This window comes from Herpailurus yagouaroundi, unplaced genomic scaffold, assembly GCF_014898765.1.
Source record: "Herpailurus yagouaroundi ecotype Mexico unplaced genomic scaffold, PumYag 246, whole genome shotgun sequence".
NCBI classification, from domain to species: domain Eukaryota; kingdom Metazoa; phylum Chordata; class Mammalia; order Carnivora; family Felidae; genus Herpailurus; species Herpailurus yagouaroundi.
This window is the reverse complement of record NW_024412463.1, coordinates 8,859,128-8,872,843: the sequence shown is the minus strand read 5'-3', so window position 1 is coordinate 8,872,843 and position 13,716 is coordinate 8,859,128. Positions and strand designations below refer to the sequence as shown.

At 47.8% G+C, this 13,716-nt stretch overlaps 1 protein-coding gene and 1 pseudogene across 5 annotated transcripts in view; one reads left to right on the top strand and one right to left on the bottom strand.

Annotated features, from left to right (window-relative positions):
* ZNF831 (zinc finger protein 831) overlaps positions 1-13,716 on the bottom strand; it is a 108,368-nt gene that overhangs the window by 74,096 nt on the left and 20,556 nt on the right. The gene's annotated exons all lie outside the window — the stretch shown is intronic.
* On the top strand, positions 7,815-8,429 carry LOC121019958 (28S ribosomal protein S36, mitochondrial-like; annotated as a pseudogene).

Below are 13,716 nucleotides of genomic sequence, written 5' to 3'. Positions count from 1 at the left end.
AGGACACGAGGTGAGGGGACACTGGGGAGACCAGACATTTAATCTTCTCTACCGAGGGGTGAGGAAGGGGGCTGGGGAGGCAAGGTTCAAATCCTGCCCTGCACCTACCTGTTAGTGCCGTGACCCCAGACGATCTGCACCGCCTCCTCGGGACTCAGTTTCCTCATCGTTAACACGGGGAAATAGCGGTACCTCCCCCAGAGGTGAGAGTTAACTCTCCCCCATGTGAGAGTTAAGCGGGTTGGAAGCATGCCTGGCCTAAAGTACCAGCTCGACAATCAGTAAGCCCGCGTTAACTCTTCTTCCGGCCTCCACTAGCCAGGAGCAGGGCTTTAGGGAAGAGCCGGCCAAGCGGAGGCAGAGTGAAAGAGCCCTCTGCTCTTTGTGTATCCCACTCACAGAATGAGTTACATTTTCTCCTGCCGTGAAAGTGTCTCCGAGTCATTCCAGGTAGTGGCTGTATACTCTCAACCATTGACCCAGTGTCCCGAGCACCGCCCGGCACCTGCTAGGCCTTCGATAAGTGACTGGTGAGTGAATGAAGTGCAGGGTTGGAAAAGACCACCAAGAGATGGCCGAACTTGGGTGAAGAGCTGCGTCAGCCCCACGGCAGATTCAGGGGCCCATCCAGGGACTACCCACCCCGTGCCCCCTCCCCCCCAGAAGTCAACGGTAAGCAGTGCGCAGTGAAACCAGACGGCGCTGCCGGCTCCCGGCTCCCCACGTGGTCCGCTCTGAGGAGCGGGTGCGACTCGGGTCCGCGAAACTCCGGTCTAAGGCGATTCCTCCTGCGACGCGGGCCAAGCCACGCTGTTCCAGTCTTTCACCTGTCAGAAACTCCCAAAGGTTTCTACAGTTTCTACAGTGGAGCCACGACACGCAGTGAGGCTGAACAAAATGAAAATAATGACTTCAATCTCTTGGCAATGGCCCCTAGAGGTCAACTCCATAAGCAAATACCCATGTACAACGAGCAGCCTCAAAGCCCACTTGATTCCCGCCGTGAGCAGCTCGCTGCTGAGCACGATGCCGGAGCCGGCAGTGTTTTTCCTACACGTGTACTGAACACACAAGGCCCCTACTGCATGTGTACTGATTAAACATGGAAATAGGACAAGTTTCAGCACCAAAGGAAAAGCTGGCTGAGGTTGAGGAATACAGTTAGGGGCTGCAAAAACTATAGTCCTTCACACCTCCCTATTTCCACAGACTTTGAAAGGGAGGCTTTGCAGGGTCCCCTAGGTGGCTCAGTCAGTTAAGTATCTGACTTCGGCTCAGGTCATGATCCCGTGGTTGGTGAGTTCCAGCCCCACATTGGGCTCCGTGCTGACAGCTCAAAGCCTGGAGCCTGCATTGGATTCTGTGTCTCCCTCTCTCTCTGCCCCTCCCCTACTTGTGCTCTGTCTCTCTCTCTGTCAAAAATAAATAAACATTTAAAAAACTTAAAGAAAGAAAGAAAGAAAGAAAGAAAGAAAGAAAGAAAGAAAGAAAGAAAGAAAAGGAAAGGAAAGAGGAGAGAGACTTTGCTGCCCTTCCCATCATGATCTGGAGACTTTTCATCTACCCCTCGACCCTGGGTAACAGAGGGGCATTAGTGATAGTGAGCTGGTTCCCAGCCCGGCACTCAAGAGCTCTGCATGCTTCAGCTCTGCTTCGGCCTTGGAAACAAACCCACGCTAGCCGCCTGGAGGATGAGCGACCATGTGGAGCTGAGACAAGCCATCCCGGGGAGGCCACCTTAGTCCGACCAGCCCCCTGTAACAGAGCTGGCTGCTGCCCACAGGCACATGAGTAAGCCCAGCCAAGACAAGGCCCGCTCAGCGGAGCCCGGCCTAAAACACTGACCCATAGCGTCGTTAGCTAAATAAATGGTTGTCATTTTAAGCCGCTATGTTTTGGGCTGTTCGATAGCAAGAGCTAACTGAATAGTATGATATCAACATGGTACCTAAAAGAATTTTAAGGGTAATTTTGACCAGTGGTGATTTTTGCCTTACGACATCCCTCACATGCAGTGACTCCATGATAACCCACGTTTCCGGGGACACGCTGCTCTCATAGGCAACCGCATCAGCATCGAAAGGGTCAGAATTGATTAGCTCCTCTGGCAATGGCATCGTACTTTCTATTTTCTTCAAATATCGAAAGGTCTTGATGCAGAGTTTCCTCAGCTTCCCTCTGTGAACCTTTGGTCACCCTCCCAGGCTAAGTTAGCATCGATGACGGCCTCTGTGTCTGACCTCCGCCATCTGTTTTCTCACCCGTTTCTTTGAAGAGCCTAGACAGCTCGTAAATTAGCATTTTAACCCCCAGCAAGATTATCTTCCACTGTTTCTGACCGCAACCCAGCTCAAGTACTCACATGCTTTTTGACATCCATTTGAGATCAAAACCGTTTGTTGGAATGCGAAAGAGGCGGCCAGGAGAGAGGCCGGTGGACACAAAGAACCCTCACTGGCCGACAGAGCTGGCAGGATGCATCTCCCATTCTCCCTGGCTGAGAAAACCGTACATTCTGCCACACTGGGTCTCATCAGCCAGACACTGTGCCAAAACGATCGGGACATTCGCATTAACAAAGCACTCGGTTTATTTAGCAAAATATTTGAAACGGAAAGTGGTAAAACCAGCACCGTTCAGGAAGACATCAAGTAGAGTATTTCTGTTTAGTTTCCACCTGTTGAAAATTCATTTTCTCATCCACTCAAATGTTTATGGAGCACCTACTCTGGGTCAGATACTATTTTGTGTGTTGGTCTCTCTTATGATACACCCCTACACAGACAGGTAAGAGAGTTCTTTGAAATAAATTATATAAAATACCAGAAAATGATAAGTGTTACGGAAAAAAACAGAGCATGGTAAGGAAGGGGAGGGGTGAGGTGGGGAGAGGAGTCAGGCAGGGAGGGAGGGGTGCCGCTGTAATTGGGATGAGTCAGGTGAGACCCACCTAGAAGGTGAGAACACAGGAAGCTAGCGATGGAGTGAGCCACACTGGTATCGGGGGGAAGAGGTTGCAGGCAGCAGGAACGGCCAGTGCCAAGGTCCTGGCGTGGGAGTGTCTGGTCCACATCTGGGAATGTATCGTGAGACATGATACGCTAAGTGAGAAGGCAATACATTCACAGATGCCAACCTGCCCAACTATATTTTGTGATTCTTTTGGGGGAACTCCGTTTCCCTGGGCCTTTGTTTCCTCCACTGCAAAAGGGGGAGAAAGACATCTAGGTACAAACTCGCAGCTACAGAGGCACCGTTCTCGCTTAAATGACAAGAGGCGTGTCCTTAGCACCGCTGTCACTGTCACTCTCCTCCATGGCAGACGGAGAAGGCGCAGCTGGACGCTCTCTTGCCGACTGGGAGAAGGGGATCACCCAAGGGGGACCCCGCCCCCCGGGACCACCTCCCTTTTCCACACACACACACACACACACACACACACACGACCGCAAAGGTCACCTTGGCCTGCTCCCACACCCCCCAAGGCCAGCTCTCGCCACCGCAGGCCTGGCCACGCTAGAGGCCGATCGTGACCCCTCGCGGCTCAGAACGCATACGATAAAAGGGTACAGAACACCATAATTCATGATTGCCTGACAGGCTGTAAACAGATTTGTGTGTTTACGGTATGAAACAGCATAATTCAGAATACGGTATTGGTGATGCTTATTGTTTTATATAATTATATTAATTAGGCAGCAAAACAGCAAACAGATGGCAGGGCTGAATTCAAAGCAGGATAAGACAGAGAGCCCCAGATATTGATGGGATTCAGAGGATTACAGGAGTAACCCCTACCTTCTCAACCGCCCACTCAGGGAATGCATAACACAGCTGGGCATTCTTGGCACGTGTGCACCCTGTGTGCACGGACCGTGACGCACAGATCTGCGTTACAGGGGCCTGCGGGCTCCGCTCGTTAAAGGCATGTCGATTGGGACCCACAAAGATGGCCCTCTGGCTGACAGGTGTGGGGCTCCTTAAACCTCTCCTCCATCTTCTGGTGGTGCCAGCCGGCACAGAGTTCTGTTTTCTAATGAAGCTACAATTCAGGGGCGCCTGTGGGGCCCGGTCAGTTACACATCCTATTTTTTTTTTTAATGTTTATTTATTTTTGAGACAGAGAGACACAGAGCATGAACAGGGGAGGGTCAGAGAGAGAGGGAGACACAGAATCGGAAACAGGCTCCGGGCTCCAAGCTGTCGGCACAGAGCCCAATGCGGGGCTCGAACCCACAGACAGCGAGATCATGACCTGGGCTGAAGTCGGACGCTCAACCGACTGAGCCACCCAGGCGCCCCTACACATCCTATTTTTTACCTCGGCTCAGGTCATCTCACAATGCGTGGCATCGAGCCCCGCATCGGGCTCTGTACTGACACCATGGAGCCTGCTTGGGATTCTCTGTCTCCCCCTCCCTTCCCATCTCCTGCCCACTCTCTCAAAATAAATAAATAAACTTAAAAAAAAAAAGTTTAGGGGCTCATGGGTGGCTCAGTCAGTCAAGCATCTGACTTCAGCTCAGATTATGATCTCACGGTCCGTGAGTTCGAGCCCCGCGTCGGGCTCTGCGCTGACAGCTCAGAGCCTAGAGCCTGGAGCCTGGAGCCTGTTTGGGATTCTGTGTCTCCCTCTCTCTCTGCCCCTCCGCCATTCGCGTGTGTGCACACGCGCTCTCTCTCTCTCTCTCAAAAATAAACATTTAAAAAAAGTTTAACGAAGCTACAACTTACATACGGTATGGTTCACCTTTCTAGCGTATGGCTCTGTGAATCTGGATAAGCAGACACAGCTGCATAGCCACCAACCAAACTGGGGTACAGAAAACCTCCACCTTCCAGGTACCCCACACCTCTTCTGATCAGCCCCTTCACCTCCCCCAGTCTGGCAACCACAGACCCGGTTCCGTCCCTACTGTTCTGCCTTTTCCAGATGTCACATAAATGGACTTATAGACCGTGTAACTTTTCTAACCTTCCACGACACCCCTGAGATCCGTTCGTGGTGCTGCACGTTTCGTTAGTTCACCCTCGTTATTGCTGAGTAGTACTCCAGTATGTGGAGGTGACCTACTTTAGTTACTTCCCCTCCTTGCCAGGCGGTGTCTGAGGAGGCCTGGGGGGGACAGTCGGGACATTCGCTGCTGCCTGACAGCAACAAGGCCACCCTTGCCCCCGGGAGCAGTGGAAGGCACGTGGGGAGCAGGAACGGGCATCGTAGCTCCCCCAGGCATCACTCTCTCCCGGGGAGTTACCCAGGGTGGCCTGGTGGGGAGCCACCCCCTCCCCAAGGAGCAATGAGAAGCTCCCCCCTGGGGGGTCAAGCCTCTACCCACCCACTTCCCCTGCTGAGCAAGGTCAAACAGGAGGCTTGATCAATCCAGGCTCTCATAACACAGCACCCAAGATGTCCAAGTTGCAATCAAAACTCATTTGTCATATCAAGAAAAAGTCCACAGATGTCAACACCAAGATGCAAGAAACGTTGGAATTATCTGACAAAGATTTTAGAGCAGCCGTCATCAAAATGTCTCAATGAACACTTATGAATATGCTTGAAACAAATTTTAGAAAGTAGAAAGTTTCAGGAAAAAAACAACCAAACGAAAATTTTAGAACTGAAAAATGCTATAACAAAAATTTTTTAAATGCTGTGGATGGCATTAAAGTGTCAATACTATCCAAATAAATCTACACATTCAATGCAATCCCTATCAAAATAACACCAGGGACACCTGGGTGGCTCAGTCTGTTAAGCATCCCACTTTGGCTCAGGGCATAATCTCATAGTTCATGGGTTCATGGATTCAAGGCCCACATCGGGCTCTACACTGACAGTGCAGAACTCTCTCTCTCTCTCTCTCTCTCTCTCTCTCTGCCTCCTCCCACTTGTGCTCTTTCTCTCTTTCAAAATAAAATTAAACTTAAAAAAATAATAATAATAACAACACCAGCATTCTCCACAGAGCTAGAACAAGCAATCCTGAAATTCGTATGGAACCAAAAAAGACCCGGAATAGCCAAGGTAATGTTGAAAAGGAAAACCCAAGCTGGAGGCATCACAATTCCAGACTTTAAACTGTATTACAAAGCTGTCATCATCCAGACAGTATGGCACAGACTCAAAAACAGACACATAGATCAATGGAAGAGAATAAAGAACCCAGAAATGGACCCACAAATGTATGGCCAACTAATCTTTGACAAAGCAGGAAAGGGTATCCTATGGAAAAAAGACTGTCTCTTCAACAAATGGTGCTGGGAGAATTGGACAGCAACATGCAGAAGAATGAAACTAGACCACTTTCTTACAACCTACACAAAAATAAATTCAAAATGCATGAAAGACCTAAATGTGAGACAGAAAACCATCGAAATCCTACAGGAGAAAACAGGCACCAACCTCTTTGACCTTGGCCACAGCAACTTCTTACCTGACGTGTCTCCAGAGGCAAGGGAAATAAAAGTGAAAGTGACCTATCGGGGTCCCGTCAAGGTAAAAAGCTTCTGCCCAGCAAAGGAAACAATCAATAAAACTAAAAGGCAACCAGCGGAATGGGAGAAGATATTTGCAAATGGCATACTGGATAAAGGGTTAGCATCAAAAATTTATAAATAACTTACCAAACCGAACACCCAAAAATAAATAATCCAGTGCAGAAATGGGCAGAAGACATGAATAGACAGTTTTCCAAAGAAGACATCCAGACGGCCGATAGGCACATGAAAAGAGGCTCAATATCATTCACCATCAGAGAAATACAAGTCAAAACCACAATGAGATACCACTTCCCACCTGTCAGAATGGCTCACATTAACAACTCAGGCAACAACAGATGTTGGTGAGGATGCAGAGAAAGGAGAACCCTTTGGCACTGTTGGTGGGAATGCAAACTGGTGCAGCCGCTCTGGAAAACAGTATGGAGGTTCCTCAAAAAATTATAAATAGAACGATCTTATATCCAGCAATTGCACTACTAGATATTCATCCAAAGGATACAAAAATGCTGATTCAAAGGGGCACATGCACACCAATGTTTATAGCAGCAGCATCAATAATAGTCTAATTATGGAAAGAGCCCAAATGTCCATCAACTAATGAATGGATAAAGAAGATGTGATGTCACACACACATACACACACAATGGAATACTACTTGGAGATGAAAAAGAATGAAATCTCGCATCTGTGACAGCACAGATGGAACTAGAAGGTATCATGCTAAGCAAAATAAGTCAGATATAGGATTTCACGCATAGGTGGAATTTGAGAAATACAACAGATGAACATAGGGGAGGGAAAGGAAAAATAAGACAAAAACAGAGAGGGTGGAAACCCATAGAGACTCTCAAACACAGAGAATAAACTGAAGGTTGCTGGAGGGAAGGTGGGTGGGGGGATGGGTTAACTGGGCGATGGGCATTAAGGAGGGCACTTTCGGTGATGAGCACTGGGTGTCATATGTAAGAGACGAATCACTGGGTTCTACTCCTGAAGCCAAGACCACACTGTATGTTAACTAACTTGAATTTATTTTTTTTTTAATTTTTTTTTTTCAACGTTTATTTATTTTTGGGACAGAGAGAGACAGAGCATGAACGGGGGAGGGGCAGAGAGAGAGGGAGACACAGAATCGGAAACAGGCTCCAGGCTCTGAGCCATCAGCCCAGAGCCCGACGCGGGGCTCAAACTCACGGACCGCGAGATCGTGACCTGGCTGAAGTCGGACGCTCAACCGACTGCGCCACCCAGGCGCCCCAACTAACTTGAATTTAAAATAAAAAATAAAAGACCTCTGCGGCTAGCAAGCACCCCGGAAGCAGCCCCATCTCAGGGTCATGATGGCAAGAAAGATGGCGTCTGCCAGCAGGGTGGTTCAGTCAGTCAAGCCACATACTCCAAGAATAAGGAGTGTCTCCTGACAGAAGAGACAATCCTAAACCCAATGTATCAGAAGTTTGGGGATCAGCAGGACTACCACCTCGCTCTTCTTCACTTTCATCAGAGCATTTGAAGGGAAGGAAATCACCAGATTTGCTGATGCATCAGGGTCCACCAGACACTGCAGAAATAATAAAAACGTTACCTCAGAAATACAGAAGGAAGCTTGTGTCTCAAGAAGAAATTGAATTTACCCAACGCAGAGGTCCAGAATAATCACTGACAGTGTGGCTGCTATTTGTCATCATTCAAAAGAATAGTCTTTACGATGAAGGACTTCTAAAATGGCACATGAGAAATTATACATTAAACAACTTGAAGAAATGTTCTATAAAAAAAAATGAAATAGAAAATTTAGGTGGACACTTGTATCTCCTAATATATGTATGTTGGTCAGTTTTTCCACAAGCTTACCTGATTGTTAATGTACTTATTGAAGTACACATTTTTTAAATGTAAAATAAATAAAATAAAATAAAATAAAATAAAATAATAAAAAAAAAAAAACCTCTGTGGATGGGCTCAACAGCAGAATGGAAGAGACACAAAAAGAATGAATGAATTTGAAGATAAAATAATACAGATTTCCAGTCTACTACAGATGAAAAAAAGGCTGAAAAAAAGAACAGAGCCTCAGGAATTCGGGGGACTAATGAAACATATAACATTCATGTCATGAGAGTCCTGGTAGGGGAGTGGGCTCACACAGCACTTAAATAATGGCTACAAACTTCAATTTGGCAAAAGACCTAAAAACCTACAGATTTGGGAAACTAGTGAATCCCAAATAGGACAAAACCAAAGAAATCCTAACCAAAATACATCAAAGTCAAACTTCTGAATTCTAAAGACAAAAGAAAAAAGGATCTTGAAAGCAATGAGAAAAAAGTCACACCTTAGGGGAAAAACCACTCTAATGACAGCAAAGTTCTCATCAGAAACTTGGGAGGACAAAAGGAAATGGTACATTCCAAAAGGGCTAAAATGAAAGAATGTCAACCCAAATTCTATATCCAGAAAAAAAAAAAAAAAAAACCTTCTTCAATGAAGGGACAATCTAAACATCTTCAAATAAAAGAAAACAAAGATAACGTCACCTCAGACCCACCCTAAAGGAAGAGTTAAAGGACATTCTCTAAACAGAAAGGAAATAATGAAAGAAGGAAAACCTGGAGCATCGAGAAGGAAAAACATGAACAGAAAGAGTAAAAATATAGACAAATACAGTAGTTCCTTCAGAACTTTTTAAATGATGGTGGACGGTTAAGACAAAAATAAAACTGTCTGATACGGTTCTAGATGTACGTAGAATCTAGATGACCGTAAGTGGGGGAAGGGAGGAAGGTAAAGCTTCTACACTTTGTTCCAAATGGCGAAATAGTGACACTCACGGACTGTGATGAATTACAGGTCTACTCTGTCACACAGAGAGCAATCGTATAATCAATATGGGGATATCCAACAGAGTCTGCCTGAACCATGGGCCACAATTGTGGTCTCCCTGCAACCGTACAGCCTCAGATTGGAAATGATGTGTCTGCAGCCTTCTTGACGGGAACTAGGGCCCTGGCAGTAAGAGTACAGCCCATCTGAGCCGGGGGGTTCAAAGTTCCTGCTCCCTCAGCAAGCCCTACTTCCCACCACACAGCCCAGGAGCTCTGAAGACCTCTGGCTCCGATGGTGTCCAAGCTCCCAGTGCACCCCCACATCTCCTGCTTCCTGCCTGCCCTCCAAGGTATTATCTACTCTGGACAAGCTCCAGTCTGGCTAAACCAACCAACTTCTCTGCTGTTCGGTGGTAAAACCACAGCTTCTCCAATGAGGTCCCAAGCCCTTCCACGTATGCCTTCTCTTGGGTACTATTCTCTCTCAACCCTAGGGTACTGCAGAGAGTTCCCTTATATCTTATAGCTGCCCTTTCACTACAGTGAATCATTCTGATGTTAAACTTCCACAGTGTGACCTACTAGGTTTTCTACTTCCCGATTAGACACAGACTACTACAGAATTCTAGGAGTGGTCCCGGAAGAGAGATCCCTAAAGGTGGGATCTAGGGATGGGTCCGGTCATGTTCCTGGACTTGAGTGTAATGCTGAGCTCCCTGCCAATGAGGAATGTGCTGCTTGTAACCCATGACATACAACAGCATCGCAATCAATCAAGCTGTCCTCTGTGGTTGGTTGTGACGAAGTACCACTGGAGCACGTGCCTCGGGATCCCAAGTTGCTTCCGCTCTTGCCGCGTGGCAGTAATGGTGACTACACGGGCTGTGGTGCGGGATGAGTTTTTCTGAGTGCCCTTGAGCGCTTACAGAAAGAAAGTGACAAACTCAGGTCTGTTAACTCCCACCTCGAGTCACGGTCTGAGAATCAGACAGCGTCCATGACAGCCCTGAACGAATCTCTCATTTCTTGTAGCCACAGGACTGACATTGCTGAAAATCAAACACAAAATGTCACGGTGTGAGTTGCTGAGTTAAAATGGCAGTTGAATTCACAGTCTTGCCAGGTTTCTCCTGTGAAAATTAGGACATTAATGGGGGTGGGGGGAGAATGAGATCCTGAAACATAGAAGAAGGGCATCACGAAACTGCCAATGTTGACACGCAGGTCATTCTGAGCCTTTCTTACCAGCAGCAACAGATTCCCCTCCAGTGTCCAAGAAGACCCGTCTCTGACAGCTTAAAAACACTGTGATACCCTCATTTGGGACAGATACCTTGAAAGGGGTTCCTCCTTCTTCTCCAAACCCACCCAACCACCCTGTTGGCAGTAGACCCCTAACTAGGATCAAGTCTCTGCACGACCCGGGCGACAGGTATACACTATGACCCAGGAAGAAACAGCTTATCCACCAAAAGAGCTGGAGGCGTTTGCTAATACACCCTGGCAGAAACATGGGGAACATATAGGTGGGAATAGAGCCTAAGGTCATTGAGAAACACCTTAGTGAGGGGCCACTTGCACCCCTGAAAACCTCTGTGGCTGCTCTTTTTTCAGGCCAAGTATGACTGGGCAGGATGCCACCCTTGAGATGGGCTCCCTGATTTCACTGTGATGTTTGAATCCTGGCATAGCAGAGGCTAAGTAGCAGCACTTAAGTATCAAAGGCAAAGTGGGCATGTCAACCACATGGCGGTAGGGACCTACCAGTAGCCAGAATGCTCTGGGTCGCAGAGACCTTTAGCCGGAGCTGACTGAGACTGACTCCCTGGGAGTGGAAAAGGTCGTCAGCCTGCTAGGACACTGCCTGACCCACGCAGCGAGAAACACGCTAAGTGTGGTGCAAACAACCGGACTTGAGTCACCAAATGGAGAATCAGAGCCCTTCATCCAGTTTTCAGACCCAATTCAGTAGTTCACAGACCAGAGGCCCCTGAATGACACGGGCGTCGGGTCCTATGGCCACCCAGACACGCTGTCGATTTCCCTCCTAGCCTTCCCCAGAGGGACCCTTGGCCACACACCACACACTCGAGTGGCTGTAGTTTGAGGAAAAAGTAAATACTGGAACTTTTTAGGGACTACTAGATACACCAAAGGTAAAGGACCCAGAGCTAGCTGGGGCCCTGCCCTGAGAGCAAGGAAACTCACGACCGGACAGCTCGAGAAAGCCACAGACGGGGACTACAATCTCACGGCCAAATGCAGAAATGAGGACTGGACTAGCTTTGCGTGTGATCTCTATGCGTGCTGTATGGTTGAGTTTGTTTCCATATACTAATCGCTCTCGACTTCTTTCTCCTTCCTCGTATTTTTAGATTTTATACATGAGTTATTGAAGGTTAAGTTTACAACTTAGTCTTAGAGAATATACAGGAAGCCCTTGACTGAATTTGAGGAGTAATTACTATAGCCCATGACGGATTAAATGACTGGCTGTTCTCATTCTGAAAAAGAGTTAAAATTTCTTCACTTGTAAGGAGGAAAGATGTATCTCATTAGGCAGAAAATACAGCGCCTTTTCATAGTTTCAAGGAAGTCCCAATACGCATATGGAAGCTGAGGGGCCACGGGGATAGGCCATGTCAGTTATGAATTTATTGCATCTCAGCTCTCAATGCACCTCCAACAAATGCTGTACGATAAACAATGCAATTCCTTTAAGTTTTTAAAGTAGGACAATGTTAAGGGTGACTGCAGGAAGGAGAGGCTTCCTGCAATTTTCAGCGGGGGCCAAGGAGAAGGTCAGTGGTGTGGGTGTGAGGACATCTGCTAGAGCCTGCCCCCTGCCAAAGTCCCCAGATGCTACTCCCTCTGCAATCTTGCAGCCTCGGGCCGGTGCTAAGCTGTCTACGGCCCCGCCCACGAAAACGGAAGCTTCTTCCCAGTCTGCCGATGGCCAGAGAGTCGCGTGGCCGCTGAGCCCCTGCTGCATCCTGTGCACAGCGCACCTCTGGTTGGGGCGCCCACAGAGAACCACTCCGCCTCCCACCCATGCAGACCATCAGCTCCAAAGGCCTCCATTCCCCCTGGTGCCCAGATTCCCAACGTACACCCATGTCTCCTGTTGTCCATCACCCGCTGACCGCCTACGCTCTAGAATGCGGTCCACTGTTCACCCAGCAACTCCAGGCGAGCTCCAGTCTGGCTAAGCCAGCCAGCTTCTCCGCAGCTCGAGAGCCAAGCTATAGCCTCTCCAATGAGGCAGGAACCTCTTCCAAGTCCGTCCTTCCTCTCAACCCTAAAGTACCCCATAAAGTTTCCTTACATCTTACAGCCATCTCTACAGTTATTAGTACTCATCTTAACCTTCTCTTGTTTAACCCACTGTGTGATTTCTACTTCCTGATGGGACCCAGAATGCTGCTCCTAGAGAGGTCCTCTCCCAGGCCGTAACACAAACCTTAGCAAATTGAAACAACTGCGATCATACAGCGTGTGTTCTCTGCTCAGAATAAAGTCAAATTGGAAGTCAACAACAGAAAGATAACAGGAAAATCTCCGAACGCTTGGAACGAATCAGCATACCACAAAGTAACCCACGTGTTCCAAGAGGAAGTGTCAAGGGTAACATCAACAACAACAAACACCGAATGAATGGCAGTGAAAATACGCCATCTCAGAATGTGTGGGATGCAGCTAACACAGTGCTGAGGGGGAAATGTTGAGCACTAAAGGCTTATGTTAGAAAAGAGAGAGCATCACAAAGCAATAATTTAAACTCCTACCTCAAAAAGCTAGTGAAAGAAAAGCATAACAAACCCAAAGAAGGCAGAAGGAAGGAAATGATAAGGAAAATTGAAGAAATAAATAAAGTTGGAAGAGAAAAATAATAAAGGGAATGAATGGAAATGCTTATGCTTTCAGCAGATCAATAAAATTGATCTTTAGAATCTCTACAAAGCCTGGGGCGCCTGGGGGGCTCAGTTGGCTGAGCGTCCAACTCTGGCTCAGGTCATGACCACACAGTTTGTGAGTTCGAGCCCCATGTCGGGCTCTGTGCTGACAGCTCAGAGCCTGGAGGTTGCTTCAGATTCTGTGTCTCCTCCACTCTGCCCCTCCCCAGCTCGCGCACGCTCTCTCTCTTTCTCTCTCTCAAAAATAAACATTTAAGGGGCGCCTGGGTGGCGCAGTCGGTTAAGCGTCCGACTTCAGCCAGGTCACGATCTCGCGGTCCGTGAGTTCGAGCCCCGCGTCAGGCTCTGGGCTGATGGCTCAGAGCCTGGAGCCTGTTTCCGATTCTGTGTCTCCCTCTCTCTCTGCCCCTCCCCCGTTCATGCTCTGTCTCTCTCTGTCCCAAAAATAAATAAACTTTGAAAAAAAAAATTTTTTT